The sequence below is a fragment of the Microtus pennsylvanicus genome, chromosome 17, assembly GCF_037038515.1.
Source record: "Microtus pennsylvanicus isolate mMicPen1 chromosome 17, mMicPen1.hap1, whole genome shotgun sequence".
Lineage (NCBI taxonomy): Eukaryota > Metazoa > Chordata > Mammalia > Rodentia > Cricetidae > Microtus > Microtus pennsylvanicus.
This window is the reverse complement of record NC_134595.1, coordinates 8,692,369-8,711,258: the sequence shown is the minus strand read 5'-3', so window position 1 is coordinate 8,711,258 and position 18,890 is coordinate 8,692,369.

The following is an 18,890-nucleotide window of genomic DNA, read 5'->3' as shown; positions in this document are numbered from 1 at the left end:
GCATAAAAAAATATAAAATATTTTTGTAGATGGAATTCAAATAGCGTTTGTTTCCTTTTGCCTTCATTGCAGTTCTAACTGTGGAGTCAAAACCATGGAACACTAGGAGAGTGATATCAGACACATAAAACTCTGTATTATTTCTTTTCAGTTTAAGTTTTAATATTAATCCTTCCTGTCTACAAAGTGTAAAAATTTCACAGTTCCAATAATTTTCCAATAGAAGTCTATTATTATTTCAAACTGCTATACTTACATTATTATGCATCATCTCAACTAAATCAAGAAATAACAACAAAAGAGCCTTTTAACATAATTTATTACAGAAATTTCACTTGAGCATGTTCAGTTCTGACCCTTTGAATATTATTTTAATAAAGCCCTTTTCTGTTTATATAGACATACACACATACCCTCATAAACACCCTTGGATGTTTTGACCTTTTCATCTGAATCAGTCACTGTCAGTTAACTCTGTTGAAGGTGAAATATGTCAGGACAGCATTTCGGGCATGGACAGACTGAAGAAAATAAGGAAACAACTTCGTTCTTTTGCTTTAGGGTATAATTGAAATTTCTAGTAGTACCATGCTAGTTTATATCACTTCTAACATTTATCAAATTATTAAACCTTGTATAATATATAATTTTATTCTCCATATATTGACTCATTTGGCTTGCTATACTCATTTGAAATAAGATTATTGAGACAGTCTTGGCCATTCATATAAGAAAAATAAAATTTAAAAAAACTAGAATCACACAACTATTTTAATAGGTGCTACCCCGGAAGTGACATTTTCTGTCTTAGGCTTGTTTCTTTCCTCTGATGGTTAGTCACTTCTCTTACTCCCCCCGCCACACCCCTGTGCTCCTGCTCAGTAAGAGCTTCTTTCTAGTGGGAGTCTGCTTTATGGTCAAGCACCGACTCCAGCTACCAATGACCTTTGCTAGTTCCTTAAAAACTGCTCATGTTTTAGCTTCTGAAAATACTTGGGATCACCTTATTTATAATGGAGAATTCGATTCTCTTCATTCAAGACGCAAATGTCCCATAGTGTTATGTGAAAAGCATCTAAAACATAATCACGTGGAGAGCCCACTGTCTGCACAAAGTGCTATAAACATAACTTGTAAAGTTACCACCTCTGTCATTTCATATATCAAAGAATATTGCAAATGGGTACATGTTTTCTGGCAAAGTTAATTCACAAATCTATAATAATAGAGATGATATTACACAAAACTACCTAATTTATAAAGAAGTTGATGCATTTTCTAGGGTTTACAATCTGTAAAATGGTCAGTGGGAACTTCTAGAATGTAGCACAAGATCTGATCTAGACTCAGTGTTAATCATTTAAAAGCATGACAATGAAGGTTCAGACCTTAGAATTCTGAGGAAAATAGTAACATCAAAACCAACCTCGGCTATGGAAGAATTTCCAAGCCATTTCATCTCCAAACTGAGGCTTTACCTCAAAACAATCAGTAGAAAGGAAATGTGATAGAAAGAAAAATCATAGATAAATTGTAAGATATTGTAAATACACTGGCAGTTAGTTAAAGGCCATAGTTAATATAAAAATTCAAAGTTTCACTGTTCTTATGTACTTTAAATTTAAAAGTCATGGTTTACACCTACTTAATTTTTAAGCCCTATGGTGAGATAAAACACAAAGTGCATACACATATATGTAAAACTTATAGAGATAAACTGTATAAAATATTTAAAGGTGCATTTTTATATTATAAGACATCATGTAAAAGTCTTTGTTCTCAAGCTCTCCCATCACCAGCCTCAAGATATATATCATACTTCTAGTTGTACTCATAAAATTGTATGTTGAACAGGTGCATAATTAGCTAATTGAATTTCTCTCCCAAGTACCATCAAGTTGCACGGTGAACCATGGGGAACAAAGTCGCTAGACAACCATTTTAAGATTAGAAACAGAAGACTGTCACCCAGATAGCAGTTTTAAAGGTATAAACAGAACAATTCACCACAAGACAGCAATCGGGAGACTGTGAACCAAACGGCAGACAGGGGATGTTCGATGATGCCTGTGCCTGTTTTTGCAAGTTACCCATAGGTTTTTTTTTTTAAATAAATACAGCCATCTTGTAAACTATTTGACCCTTTTCTACTTCCGTATCACTCCAAGATAACTAGAGTCCTACGATAGAAAATGATCAAAGATCTCTGTCTCTTTGATAACAAATCTTTCAAGCATGAAAGTTATATTTTATTAGCAGCCCATTGAGTCTTGTTGCAAGAGGCACACACATAGCAAAGATATCCTGAAGATGAAGACCTCATATGATATCCTAGTCACCTTACATGGTGTTTTAATATTATCGCCTATTTATTCCGGGACTTAGAGAATTGCCCTGCAGTTGCTTAGTTTAAAATTACTGTGCCTGCGTGGAGTTGCAGGAGCCACCACTATGACAACATACAATGAACAGAAACTGGTTGGTGCTTTCACAAGATAGCTGTCTGTTAAAATCCTTGTATTCATTGCCTTCATCAACATTTCCTGTAATTCTATTGCTTACGTGCTAGCCCTTTCCCCTTGTCACTTTTTGAAGAAATTTTAAAAATTATGATACATGAAAAGTATCATAGCTAAGATACACTTTATCTTTGTGTGTATTTTATGAGTGTTCGTATTCTATCCCTTATGAAATAATATTTTTTCCTACATATTAATATTGGAATGGCCACCAGGCTGTGATTTTTCTTCACACTTTTAAGTTGAGGTATGCAATGAATACAACCGCATGTGTTTCTGAAAAAAATATGTCTTTTGTAAATTACTAGATTAGTTAGCAGTAGATGACATGAACTGAAAAATGTAAGATTTTTCTTGGATTGTATTCCACTGAATTTGAAGCATCCTCCTCGCTGCCTCAGAGCTGCACATTCTGTGGCCTATAGTTTTAAGAATTTACAAGGTTCTGTGGTGATGATAAATTAACCTTGAAGCATCATTGGTTTAGTAGAAGAGCTTGTTTTCTGTATGACCTCACGGTTCTTCTAAAACTCACCTTAGAAAGCCTGGTACCTCATCCTGCATCCCACCAGTCTAAACATTACTAAATGATAACTATAATAGAAGAGAGTTCTGGGAGCTCCAAGAGGGTCTTTCCGTTGGCTCTGACAAGAAATGACACTTCACTCTGTTTTTATTCTGTTGATGGAAACTAGACACCTGGTACTGTTCAAGATCAAAGTCCTGGCAGCAGCTAGATGCAGCTAGATACTGAGTGAACATGGATTTGCCTGACATGTGTTGTAACAATGACAATGAAGGAAAAATCTGGTCTTTGCAGGTAGCTAAAGATGCCATCTGCTAGAACACATGACAGCTCTCCACATTGGCGATTATCACTACTTTATCCTGTATTCCTCTGGAATATTGAAAACCGCACCTGACTACCAGCCATATGATCTAATGCACCTTCCACTCATATGTTCAACATAGGATTGTGGTACTCTATCCTGCCAGATGCTAAACCTCTAAAGGACACAGTAAAAAATTTTCCATTTGCAGTGCTTCCGGACTCTGAAAATTTGATCAGGTGACTCCTTGTCAGCCTCGTTCTAGTTCAAAACCAGATGAAATGCCTGAGGCTATGTCTGCCTCAAGGGTGCAATGGAAGGTGGGGGATAAAAGCCAGCAAGATGTCTTAGCAGTTAAAGGGCCTTGTCAGCAAGCCTGAGAGTCTGGGATCAGTCTTGAAGAAGAGTAATAACTCCACAAGTTATGCTCTGACTTCCACATGAGTTCTGTAGCATGAGCATCCCCCAACACACAAGAAAAACAAAATGCAATAAAAATGTAAGTGAGAAACAGTTCCCACAGAGAGAAGTACCCAGTATTGGAAGTTCCTCATAAGACTCTGCCATTTCCTTTGTCGTCATCACCATTTCTTCTCAGATCAGAAGATCTTGTATATTGGAAAATGGAATTCCTATGAAAAGGAATATTTTTGAAGAGTACTACTAATAAAATTGCCATTTTCCAAAACAAAATTCAGTCATTCTTTTCTTTTCTAGTTCTGTTTTTCACTATGTCATGAAGTTCTTCCATGTTGTTACAGGAAGTTGTGAGGGGGAAGAACAGCGATTCACAAGGCAGCATGATAAACATATCACATGGGTTTAGTCTCCCAATCCAATTTTTTTTTTTTTTTTGGTTTTTCGAGACAAGGTTTCTCTGTAGCTTTGGTGCCTGTCCTGGAACTAGCTCTTGTAGACCAGGCTGGCCTCGAACTCACAGAGATCCGCCTGTCTCTGCCTCCTGAGTGCTGGGATTAAAGGCGTGCGCCACCACTGCCCGGCCACCCAATCCAATCTTTAGAAATAGTGAGGAAAGAGCTGTCATCTAACACACATCCCATTCTGACCACTGCATAAACCAGCAAGAACACCTGGGTAGATGAAAGGCAGAACTTACTGTTGCTCTGTAATAAAACTCTGAAAAGGATGCTGTGCAAGGCAGGCGGGTGCCCTGCTAGGAGGAGATTGGTGAGAAGCTAGAACAGCTAATGGCAGCTTTTATATAGCAATCTGGGTGGAGGCAATTGCATCTGAAGGGTGTCTCATTGATGGAGTATCCCATCTATCCCTGGATATTTGGCAGTAAAGGCCCCTAGCAATGGAGGTGTATATGGAGTAAGCCTGTAGCATATGAACACCACTGGTGGCTGCTTGCTGAGCCTCTATCACAGTCCTCCTCCAGGTAAATCTGCCTAAGATTTTTGTTGTGTCATTCACTAGAAGGACTCACAAAACTCAATAGTAGGTTATATTCAAAGCTAATGTTTATTACAGCAATAGTGTAAGAGAAACAGGAAGAGGATATGAACTAAGGCTACAGAATTCATATAACAGCTACTGAGTTCTTGCCTTTCTATACTCTGTGAGATCTGTCTCTCCCTTAGTGTGGACTGACAAAGCCGATCTAAAGATGCTCTGCATAGAGAAGCCTGCTGGAAAGACAGGGTCCAAAATTTCTGTGAAGGACAGATCACATAGGTACATTCTGCTATGCAAATAACTGCAGTAACAAATTCACAGCCTCACCAATGAAGCCGGTAGCATCATCAATCTTGATGGTTTGTGCAAATTAATTCTTATAAGTCCTGTCAAGTTGATAAAATATACCTGATTGCTTCAGGTGTACATAGCAACATCCATAATAGTATTGCAAAGTGCTTTCTGAGGACTATATCCCCAGCAGTTAGCCGTGGGTAACCGCTCCCCTGGAGACAAGTCACCATCAAACAACCAAACCTTATGTACTAATGTAACCCATCTGTCAGGAATAATAATATTCTAAGAAAAGGTCTATTCATTCCTCTTTTAACTATCAAACTTTTGAAACGATTGTACCCAAGAAATTGGATTTTCCTAGGGTTTCCATGCGGAGAGAAGAAGGGTGGTGTTTGTTGCCAGCCACAAGAGGAATTTGCCTCTTGGAGAGATCTTTCATTCAGTTCTGAAAACTTCACAGACTACCATGTAGGAGAGACTGGAGCCTACACAGTGATGGATCAATGATGACTGGAATTAAATGTTCGCCTGTCCTAGCCTTCTTAGCGATGGATCCCTCCAGCACCTACTCAACCTAATCTCTGGCTGTCCTTAGAGCTCTTCCAAAACTAGCCACATTAAATAAGTCTCCCATTTTTGTCTTTTGTTATTGTAGTGATCCGTAGAAAATTCTGACATTTAAAAGCTTCATCCCCTGTTAGTGGGGATGGTGACACCTTGGCAGAGAAAGTATGTCTCTCAGGGAGAGCACTGAGTGAAAAAGCCTCCAGCCACTTCCAGGATGCTCACTGTGATTCCTGCTTGCAGTTAAGAGAAGGAGTCCTCAGCTTCCTGCTCCAACTCACATGTCTAACTGCTGCCATAGTTCCCTGTTACACTAGACTCACCATTCGCAAGCCACAAACCCAAACTCTTCTTTTTTCAAATTGCCTTAGTCACAATGTTTTATAACAGCAACAGAAAACTATGCAACTTAATTAGTCTTTGAATTGCTTATTGAGGACTGGTGGCCAAGCCTGTCTCTTTAGGGCTACCACGCACTGATTCTAGAAACTCCAGGAATAGTAATTCTTTTCTGAACTCCTGGGCTGAATGTGTGGGTGAAGGATGCAGATACATAGATAGTCCTTTCTTACTTACAGATGTGTCATTTTATTTATTTATATGTTTGTTTATTTATTTATGTTCTTTGAGGCAGTGTCACATATAGTCCAGGCTAGCCTCAAATTCATTGTGCCTCTAAGAATTATCTTGAACTTTTTTTAAGTGTTGGGATTACAGGCATATACCACAGCCCAGCGTAGTTTACCACGGCCCAGCATTGTTTACTTTTAATAGTTCAAAATTCTCCTATTGTGTGGAAATATATTTTTAGCTACTTTTAAAAGTTGAACTACAACAAACACTTAAAATATACTCACTTTGGCCTATGAGGTGATTAAAATCAGGATGAAATCTTCTCTTTGTGTCTCTTTCCTTTGTTTTCACTCAGATTCCTTGTCTCTTTACAAGCATGACTAACACTAAGGAATGTCTGTCTAACTAACCAAGCTCATCTCTTTTTAGAAGGTCCAATGTAGCACAATGCCTGCTCTATGCGCTACGTGCTATGGTATGGTTTACAAGTCAGGCAAGTGCTGAGAGGAGGGCGGGGGGAACACCAAGGATGCTGGCTTTATTGTGTTCCAGGGCAGCTTATATAGGGTCTCCTTGACTAATGGTCATGCCCTAACTCTCAGCTCCAAGCCCACAAGAAACCATTTCCCCGCCATCAGGAACTCCTGAGGGTCTCATGCTCAGAGCAGCTGTAAAACAAATTATTTGCTCAGAGCAGCTGCAAGCATGGGAAAACAAGTTATTTACTCGGGCAGCAGGGTGTTACAGAAAATTCTGGATCTGGGGGTCCACAGCCACCAATAGTTCATCACTTTGCATTTCCCAAATTGATAAACCATAGAGGATAAACTACCAACCCCACTCTTAACTGTGACATGAGGCTAGCATAGATAAGAACAATGGGTTAATATAAGCTATAAGAGCTAATATGTAACCTGAGCTAATGGGCCAATCAGCATTATAACTTATAGAGATCTCTGTGTGATTTTCTTTGGGTCAATCAGCTTTATAACTTATAGAGATCTCTGTGTGATTTTCTTTGGGTCAATCAGCTTTATAACTTATAGAGATCTCTGTGTGATTTTCTTTGGGTCAATCAGCTTTATAACTTATAGAGATCTCTGTGTGATTTTCTTTGTGGCTTGCCGGCTGTGGAGTGCTGGGTGGGACAGAAACCCCAACAAGCCAGCCACCCTCATGTTACACTTAACCTCAGATCAAGCAATTACCCAAAAAGGTTAGAATCTAAATCAAAGAAACCATATTGTCGGAGTCAGATTGGTTCTCTCCAGCAATGGCATCAGTAAAGATGACCCTGGAGAACAAGAACAGAGACAATGTTCAACCAGACAGACTTTCAGCTAAGCCTGTTTAATTATGCATACCTCTTGTTCTTTCTCCCAATTCTTCCTTGGTTAAAGCAAACATTTTTGTCAACTCCACAAAGACAGACTTGGGGTTACAATATCCAGATATCTGTTCTTTTCCATGTGATGTGTGTGTTGAATCACCATTTTATGGTTTTGCATCATTAGCCATCTCTCAATTGCCGTTTGGGATTACTGACTTAAGTTATTAGGTTCATAGGAACCAGGGAGTTTTCCCTAGAGTTTTGTTTCAAGAACATCTATGGTTCTCTAGTCTCTCATGTATATCATATCTTCTGAGAGTAAATTTTCAGAAATGAAATTTTTTTGAGTCTATCAGCGTGCATATATTTAAGAAACTATAAAAGAATGTTTAATTTTCTTTAGTTTACATGTTGCTTTGGAACTTCTTTTTTGAGAAAAACATAGTCATTTAGAACTAACTAAAAATCCTCAGTGGGCCAGATTAGCAGCTCAGTTCTCAGAATTCATAGTGTGAGTGTTGCTAAGAATGTAGATCTGAACTCTCTATGCATTCTGTTTTGATTTCAAGTGAGATGGAGAATTTCTCTTTAAAATGACACTTTCTCATCCTCACTTGACAGTGTTTTTCACTCCTGACTCTGATTTTGATGTTTTAAAAGGGTTTTTTGTACAATAGAATAAAATTATGAGGAAGAATAAATTAAGATTTAAAACTAAGAGGAATGTAAACAATGTCCTAAATGCAGAGGCCCACTGAGTAAGATATGTATTATAGGGCTACATTATGGGGTAGCTAGCTAGATACTGGCAGTGGTTTGAATGAGAATAGCCCCCAAGAGGCTCATGTTTGAATATTCAGTCCCAAGTTGGTAGAACTGTTTGGGAAGGATTAGGAGGTGTGCCACTGGGTCCAGGCTTTGAAGTTTCAGAAGACTGACATCATTCTCAGTGTCTCTATGCCTCTAACTTGCATCTAGATGTGAGCTCTCAGCTCTTCCTTCCATTGTGCCTTTGCTCTGCCACCATGGATTCTAACCTTCTAAAACTATATTTCTAATTTAAATGTTTTGTTTGATAAGTTCCCTCAGTCATGATGTCTTATCATACCAACAGAAAAATAACTAAGACAATATTAGAAGATTGAAAGTTATTAGGATGGATCCCTCAACTGCTTTAAAAAAAACTAGAAACTGAAACTGCAAGACTGAGTGCTGATGAAGAAAATGGGATCTGAGACTTGTTTCTGGTCCTGGGTGGAGACAGGCCATTCTAAACTACCCAGAAATATGTGGGATTACTCCACTGGTCAGTATCCATTATCAAAGTGACTGATTTTAGAATTATATTTGAAACCAACTTTAGAGCATGTATGTGAGGGTCTTTCCGTGGAACATTGATTGAGAAGAGAAGACTCACTCTGATTGTGAGCACCTTTCCTTGGTCTAGGGTATCATTAATCTGAATGAAAGGGAGCAAGGTAATGGGACACCAGTGTTTGTCTCTCTCTGCTATCTGACCATGGGTATGGTGTGGTCATCTGTCCCATATTCCTGCTGTCATGCAATCTCCATTACAAAGGACTGTACCTTTAGGGTACGAACCCAGATAAATTCTCCCTTCTTTGGTTGCTTTGGTAAAGTATTTTGTCAGAAGGAGAAATTATAACTACAATCTAGCCAGGGGCATTTTGGTAAATAACAAAGACAGCCCATCGATCCCTATTGCAAGTATTAATCCAAATGGGATTGTCAATCTTCTGCACAGAAAAATGGACTTCAAGGGAAGTTGTCTCTGCATAAGAGAGCTTAAAAATAATATCAGACTATTTCAAATTAAGATTAGGACAATGGCTCTTACCCCAAATCTACTCTTATCTCTTGGGAAATTACCATCTTGCATTGTAATAAACTCTACACTCTGTCATTGAATTCTTTCAGTGGAGTATAGAGAGGGCAGAGAGAGAGGGAGAGAGAGAGAGAGAGAGAGAGAGAGAGAGAGAGAGAGAGAGAGAGATCCTGATGACAACATAAAGAGCATGCCCTGTTCTGAATTACTTCATCCTGACCCATCAATAATAACTCTAGTTTTGCATTAGAGTCTTGTACTTGTCTCTTGAAAGATGTGAAATGCTTTCCTTCTTCCATAATTCTTTTTATATCTCTTTAAATAGCCAAAGGATTGTAGTACTATTGTACTCTATATAATATTTTTTATTAATGTCCCATTTTGAAAATATATGCTGATGAAAAATTACAATTTCTGCACATCAGAAAGAATAACAGATTATATCCCTTTTGTAATCTAAAGAACATGCATATTTAATAACTACAGTGTGATGACCAAAAATATTTCCTTACATATGTTTATATAGTTTAAAGATGAAACTATGTAAGGAAGTAGTATGTGTACAACTTAATAGTAGGTTGAATATTCAATATAAGATACCCAATTTATTTTCCAGAATAAACCACATATACACATACACATTTACCACTAACAAATTTGACCCTTAATAGCTTTTTTTATTGATATATCACATGCCTTAATCCCTTGAATTAAACAATCAAAAGAAAGATTAACATGAAAAAAATTAATTGTGGTATACTTGGCTTAAAGTTCTACTTATAGGACTGGAGGTTTAGATAACAGGCAGAGAATATATTCAGTAGATATGAGGGTGTTGTAAAACATTCTCCTCCAAACTGAACAACCCCAGTTTGGGCACATTCATCTGTGCCCAATAATAAAAGATTACTCCAGCTGTTTACATCACATCATAGAGGTGTAAGAAGGGTCACAGAACTGTCACCTCAGTATCCAACTACTTGTGGTCTTCTCCTCACAATGGGTGGGGGTTGTCTTTAACACTTTAAAAAACATGAGCCTCCATATCCAGCTTTACTTTTCCTTTCTTTTTTCCTTCCTTCCTTCTTCCTTCCATCCTATTTTGTTTCTATGATTTGTTTATTTGCTTATCCATTTATTTATTTATTTATTTATTTATTTATTTATTTATTTATTTATTTTATGTGCGTCAGTGTTTTATGTGCATGTATAGCTATATGAGACCCTGGAACTGGAGTTACAGACAGCCATGAGCTGTCATGTGGGTGTTGGGAATTGAACTCAGGTTCCCTGGAAGGGCAGCCAGTGCTACCAACCTCTGAAACTATCTCCCCAGTTCCTCATTTATCTTTCTTACAGAAGACTATTTATTCTTCCATAGAAACCATTCTCCAGTCTGTTTCTCCTATTTAATGTATAAGACTGTTAGTTTGCAATTTGAACCACTAATCAAGAGTGCTACCCATTTACGGAGTACCTGAGCACTTCTTTCTCCTGTTAATCTGTCCTTTGTTTCATTCAAGAGATTCAGGCATTGACTGTAAGAGGAAGGAGAATATACAGGTTTTTCCTACTCTGTAAGTCTCATGGACAAAAATAAGTACCACTAATCATATAATTGTTCTAATGGTATGGAAATACATGGCTCTTTAATTTGACATAACCCCTGAGTTCCATGGCCAAATCTGGATCTGTGGAATGTGCATCCCATTGACTGCAAGTGAAAAGTAGTGGCTTCATCGTTCTTTGTGTTTTACATCAGGTTTAATTTTTCCATTTTTTTTTATCTTTGGCCAGATAAAAACTGGAACATGGCAAACTTCCCTTTGTTTTAATGCTGTGAATTTTGGTAAGTCAAAAACCCTAATTCTAAATGCTTGTACACTGTGAATAAAACTCTCCACAAATGTGAAATCTGGACGCAGGTGAGCATGTTATATTTAGTGAGAAAAAGTAAAGGTCATTTAGCTCTTCCAGGCATATTTTTAAATATTCCAATTTCCCGAGGTGCCAGCTATTTGTTTTTTCTTGAACAACCGCGATATTTTATATTCACTAGCCTGGAAAGGTCATTTCCTCGAAATTTAATTCTCTTAACTGGAAGTTTCCATATTTCTCAACATTTATTTGAAATCTAAGATGTGTTAACTGCCATAGAACATATGAGAGAGAGGGAGACAGATAGAGAAATGGAGAGAGGTGTGGGAAGTTACACAGAAGCAAGGGTCTGAGTCAAATGCTGGAGAAAACTTTACAGCTGCTTTTGCACACAGTCATAGCTCATTGCTATATTTGAAATCTCGTTTTCTGCCATTCATTGTTGAAATACTGTGCTTACAAACCAAACTTCCATGAATTCCATACCTTAGCATTTGAGAATGGGAAAAAATCAGAGGTAAAATAAGATTTTACCTCTTAGAACACCCATGCCACATGTATGGATGTTGTATGCACGTGTACAATGGGGTGTGTGACATGCATTTGGAGGCCAGAGTCTCAGTATCTTTTCTAATACTCTCTCTCAGGATCTTTCATTGACTCTGAGGCTCATAGGATTCAGCTCCAATGAGTGGCCAGTGAGCTCTAGGTATGTAACAGTCTCCACTGCTCCAGAACTTGGTTGAAGAAGAGGACTACACCACCCTGCTTATATGTGAACATTCAGAATCTGAACTTGGATGCTTGGCCTTGCAGAACAATCACTTTACCCATTTGTCTTGTCAATTGGGTCAATTATAGCTTCAATGCTTGTTTTAAAAAGTAAGATCAAGTCAAATTTGTTCCTTTAAAAGGCATTCCATGGCAATAATATTGCTAAAATCTGTGAGCTGCTGACCACTTCTTTTTGACTTGATTTTCCTGATTGAAGACACTAGTCCAAGATGAATCCAGTGACCACTTACCTAAATCACTTGATTTAGAAGATTGGGGACCTTTGGGGATTAGCTTTTTTTCCCCAATACTATCAAAAGCCATTCTAGCCATCAAATACCATTCAGTGCTGATTTCTTCGTGAGGAGGCCTTGCTTGATTTTTATGCTCTAAAGGGTGTAGAGAGATTGTAAGAATTTGAAGCAGTAGATGGTTGCAGCCAAGCAGTATCCTTTTAAACATAACAAGGCCATCACACACATTAATTTATAGCAACGTTGACTACATGTGTAAGAGCAAGCTACATAGCAATACAGCATGCAGAGGGAAGAGTGTAGGAAGTACCAGGATAGGGGAAGAATGTGAAGGGTTGGAGTAGGCAATGGATTCTATCAAAACACATCATGTTAATGTAAGATTATCTCAGGTTAAGCATTAGTAAAGACTGAAATAATTACACAAACAAACACTTTTTTTTCTAGTTATTTTCTTTCTATTTGCTATCCAGGTTTCCTTATTATACTAAGACAGCCTTGCAAGACTTGCTTTTAGTTTTCATATCTACCATTTTATTGACCACATAAAGACATTGGGAAAGAAACATACGGCAGTATACATAATGTTTTATTTGCTATCCATTCACCTTCTTTCCTTGTACTGAAGCTTTACAATCAAGTCCACCAGGCTGCCGTAATGATGAGACTAGAACACGGTCAGCTGTCCCTGGCTTTCCTGGTTCCTAGCACTTCTCTTGATGTTGCAGAAATTACAAGGGTCTCTCAGTTCCTGCCTTCTTGAGGGAATGAATTCACTCAAGACACAGGCAGTTTGAGCAAATGTTTATTTAACAAAACAAGAGAAGCAAAGTTAAGCATATCATTCATTCCAAAGAGCAGTAAGTTCGCAGCAAGGTGGAAAATAGCACATTGGGTTCTAGATGGTCAATTTTAAAGAAATTTTTAGGACTACGTTTGAGATCAGTATTCGAACATGGTGTGGGAGAATTGTCTGTAATCTGTCAATCATGTTTTAAATAAATGCTGATTGGCCAGGCAGGAAGTATAGGCGGGAAAACCAGACAGGAAATAGAAATGATGCAATGAGAACAGGAGAATTCTGGGAAGGAAGAAGTTGATTCCTCCCACTTCTGCCCAGACCACTGAAGCAGCAGGATGTGACCTACCCCACTGAAAAAGGTACTGAGCCACATGGCTAACATAGATCAGAATAATGGGTTAATATAAGCTACAAGAGCTAATAAGTAGACTGACCTAATGGGCCAATCAGCTTTATAACTTATAGAGATCTCTGTGTGATTTTCTTTGGGGCTTGCCAGCTGTGGGGTACTGGGCAGGACAGAAAACCCCAACAAGCAGGCCCCCTCATGTTACAGAGTATCCAGAGAACTATAGACAACATCTCTTCTCTTCTGCTTAGATGTGAAATACTTGAATTACAACATTACAGACACACGTTAATCAGTTCTATTCTTCTGACCACTATCACGGGGACTCCTGCACAATAGCCCTAATCTCATATACAGTCCAGGTGGGAACATAGAAACTTCTCAGAGAAAAAGTTTAACCAGTGGAGGCTTTTTCAGAGGCCATAGTTACAATTTAGTCTACTCTAATTAGATTCAGAGATGCACATTCCATGAGAGGACAAAGTGCCTTGCATATGGTCCTGGTCTAGGTGCATGTTTCGTTGTAGCCAGCTTGAGACCTTCAGAACCAATGTTTCCTAGACCTGTACTTTTCCTTTTATCTAGTCAGCTTCAGTACATCATACCCAAGCAGCAATTGCTTTTATTTCTCATCCTTAGTGTACCCAGCTTCTTCATTTCACACTCACATAAATTAGAGCTCACACATTTGCTTTTATTAAAATAGTATCATATCATTTTCACATGATTCATTGTGATAACCTTTTTACCTATCCTCTTTGATTAAATTGTAAAATTTTTGAAGGCAGAAACCATATATATGTTAGGACTCAGGAGTATGCACTTAGCAAGCGTAAAAGGAATCTTTATTAAATGTAGAAGAGGACACATAGTAAATAGTAGAATAATAGTTGCATTATAAGAGACAGAAAGGAGAGAGAGAGAGTAAATTATAACCAATGAAATGAGAGTAGCAATGTACATCATATATATCATTATTTCTCAAGGAGAGTCTAGCACAGCTTGGAGAACTTTAAAGGTCAACAATACTAGTTCTCTTTTCACAATAATAATGTATGAATGGGATGTCCATACTTCTGAGACTTTCTGGTAGAGCTGGAATTTAAAGTAGTTTTAGTGTTTTCAGCAAAATCAATTTATGCATTATGCAATATAATTTCCATCTTTTAGACATTTTACAATAATGTCACAAATCAATAAAGTCATGTTTCACAATATTAACTTGGACATTAGTGAAAACAAGACATGGTATAGTGAATAGCTAAAAGTATTCCCCAGGGCCATGCTTCCAGATTTAAATCTTGACCTAGCCAGTTATGAGGGAAAGTTATGCAATCTCTTAGTACTTCAGCTAGCCCTTTTCTAAGTTGGGGGTCACTGAAAACTCACCTGGTAAGTGTGTCCTGCAACTAAACCAAGCAATGCAGGGAAATGTAGGCTGCATAATCAGTGAAAACTAAGATGGTAGTAAAATCTCCAAGACAGATAGATTATTATATGAATTAAAAAATAAATTATGTATATTGACTTTAAACCAAAATTTTAGCCCAAGAAGTGAAAGGGGCGTAAACTGCTAAGAGTCAACTGTATTGGCTACTACTGCAGATTTAATTTTCTTACGTTAGTCCTGACAATGTCTATTGTTTGTGTGCTTTTCTGATGATATGACTTTGACAATTATCCCTTGAGAGTTGAGTCCTATGTTCCCCAACTGAGCCATGGTATGGGTTTGTGCCCAAAGCAGAGGGAGGCTATATATACCTTCACAGGTCAGATCATAAGTAGTGACGTTTATCTTACTGGGGTCTGATCTTTGGAAACATAAACTAGTATATGAGAAATCTAGGGACACTTTGCTATGAAAATATTAAAACACATGGAAGGTACTTGAGATTTGCAGTGGCAGCCCTGTCTGTTCCCTTGCCAACCAATCACCAGGAAGACATGAGATTCTGATTTATGCCACCCACATGAAGATGTTTCTGAATGCTGACCTCACCTTCCGCTCTCAATTACCCCTAGTCTCTAAGTTTTCTGAGCTAAGACTTTGACATGAGGAAGAGTCAAAAATTACCACTACTGCCCAAATCCCCAACTCTCAGAAAACAGGCATATGATAAAACAATGATTTAAACCAGTAACTTGTGGAGTTGTTTATTGAACTGCTATAGATTACCATGACATTTGCTATTTTCCTACAATAGCTTATTAAATATTCGCCGAAATTATTATTAGTCTATTATTCCCACAGCTTTGTCAGAGACACAGGACTTAAGGCTGTAAGATGCATTTTATAAAGATAGTTACCGAGAAAATGGCAAAGCTAACATTTTAACCCAAACAGTTCTGACTCTGAAGCCTATGATTTTTCTTTTCACTATCCAGGAGGGGAACATATTCTTACATCCTTAAAAATACATTTTAAGAAGCAAAATCATTTCAAGGTCTTGCTCATTATGTAATGCTGAGCCTGATTTCTCTCGGGTCCTAAGAAGATGGTAATTTTCACAATCTAGAACTATCCATGGAAACTGCCTTTAAAGTTTGAGGATAATAAAATGATCGTGTCTGAGGCCTGTCAGTGAAGGCTGCCATACATGGTTCAGTGGGGGTCCACTAGCTCCCAAGTGAAAGGGAGAAGCCATAGCATTGATCCTGGATGATCTGAGTGGTTTCATTCCATATCTTATGAATAAATATCTGTCCAGGTGATTCTTATTCCTCATGCTATGGAATATTTTTAATATGAAGCATAAATATCTATACTGTGTCAAATTTTGTGTGCGTATGAGAAAGAAGAACTTAGTTATGAGCAGGGGCACTATGTGACCAGATATGGGAATACATGGCATTGCAGGTAACAGAAGTTCTAAGGAAGGAGAAGAGGACATGTTATTGTCTTTGTTTTTATTTTCCTGCTATGCAGGGCTCACCGACATTCCCTGAACCAAGTATGAACTCCTCCATATAGAATAAGCTTATCTGGTCATCTGACTCTGACTATTGACCCCACTTCCTGCTCAGCACTTGGAACAGGTGTTCTTTTCTCTGGAGCCATGCGTTTGTAGCTCTACCTCTGCATATATCACATGGATGGTCCTCAGACTGCTTATTTGTTCAGCTTTTAGTTCTTAGGACCTAACTCAATGCTTAATGAAAAGATTTTCCCTAAAGTGGTTAAATTAGTAAAATAGTCAAGAATCAGAATCTACTTGTGCACTTTCAACAAAGATGACCGACTTTCTTAAACAATGACAACTAAAGTATTCTGATCCTGCAGCTGATCCCACTGCAGTATTTCCCGAATATGGATTTGGGAGCTTGTGATATTATAAATTTCTTATCCACACCTTTTATCCTTAGAAGAACTTCATAAGCGACATTCACTCTCTGGCTTTCCTGGTCTGCCCTGTTCAAAAGCCCATGTCATTGTTTCAGGGTGACCTCTAGAGAAAACAGTCCCAGAGGAGAAAGGAAAGCCCCTGAGTATGGTGTCTATGACTCTGTGACTAGTCACCTAGTTTTAGTATCTGTCAAAATAATTCTATATATATATATTGGATATATCTATATCCTAGAAATTCTATCCATGTTGCCTTTCTTTTGTAAGATTCAATCCATATTAGTTTATTATTTAGGTCACTTCATAGTCATTTGAGGCAATGAGCATGAGAGCCTACAAATTAATATACCATTTTGACACTATTATTGTTGATTATTATTTTAAATAAATCTGATATAAGATTTCATTTTACCTTCATCACAGAAGAAAGTAGCATTTCAACTCTATGAAAATTCACTAGTTTAGGACAATAAGCAATTTCAAGTGCAATCATTTTATGATTTGACCCTGAAATGGAACAAAGATCCCTAAATTCCAGTCAAATATCATTGTTCTGACATACTGCAGGTAAAGGCACAGTGGCCCCTATCAATGTATCACAAGGGAAGAGCTCTAATAGGCATGAGCATATGAAGCATGGCTCTGGCAGACTTTGTCGTTCTCTCCCATTCCCTTTGCCTTATGAAAAACTCTGTGTGTGTGTGTGTGTGTGTGTGTGTGTGTGTGTGTGTGTGTGTACCATGTGCATGCCTAGTGCCCTCGGAGACCAGAAGAGGCCACAGAATCCTCTGGAACTGGAGTTCTCTAGATTTGTGAAGAGCACTGAACTGAACTGGGACTGAACTGGGTTTCTTTGGAATAGCAGCACACATTCTAAACTCCCGAATTGCCTCCCCATGCCCTATTGGAGCAATTTTTTAAAGCTCAAAACTTTTTTGGGGGAATTCTATCAATTTTGTAAAATCTTTACAAAGTTCTCAGTAGAACATTAAAGAATTTGGTGAAATCAGGGTTTTACCCTCTTTTCTTTACAAATCTTCTTTGTTTACAAACTCAGCGTGGTAGATGTCTTGGTCAGTTTACTATTGCTGTGATGAAACTGTAACCAAAAGCTTGGTTAGTTAACACAGGAAGCCACACAGGAAAGGAAGGCTTTATTTGGCTTACACTTCCACAGCACTGCTCATCATCCAAGAAGTCAGGAAAGGAACTCAAACGGGGAAGGAATCTGGAAACAGAAACGGATGCAGAAGCCAGGGAAAGGGATGCTTACTAGCTTATTCCTCACGGCTTGCTCAGCCTTCTTTCTTATAGAATCCAGGACCACCAGTCCTAGAGTGTTCCCACCCACAGTGGGCTGTGTCCTCCCATATCAATCACTAATTAAGAAAATGCCCTACAGGTTTGCCTACAGCCTTACTTTATGGAAACATTGCCTCTATTGAGGCTCCCTTCCTCTCCAATGACTCTAGCCTATATCCAGTTGATATAAAACTAACAAGCACAGTTGATATTCCAAATGACTCTATCTGACTCATAGGTGCTTTGCTTTCTTTTGTCTGTTGCTGCTGTGTGAACCTTCTCAGGGGGAAATCATCGGGATGACAGTTTTTCAAGCACATAGCCCTACATCTATACTTATCTTCTCTAAGGTGTAGAATGCTCCTTTGTCTTGCTTTGCTTTCTCTATCCTTCCCTATCTCAGCCCACAATTTCTAATTTGTACTTTTATCTTCTCCATTATCCTTGTTTATTTTCTTTTCTGACTCCCTCAAGACCTCATGAAATGAGGACTAAGACCTTCTTTTAATCTTTGAATTCTCATTTTCAAAAAGATTTTTTTAAAAAAAACTTAAAATGTATTGTATATAAGGAAACAAAAGGTATCAGATATGACTCCACTAAAGCAATAAAAACCAAGCATTTGAGTAAAACTGTATTTTATCGGTCAGCTAAATAAATATGATGAAGATGAGTAAGATTGAGTGCAAATAATGTGTTGGTTCTATCTATATGGTCTCCATTTATTTTAAATAATGAATGCGTGCTCTATGTTATTATAGCTATTGTGAGCAAGTATTTGTAATGTTTGCAATTTGGCTACTGTAATTA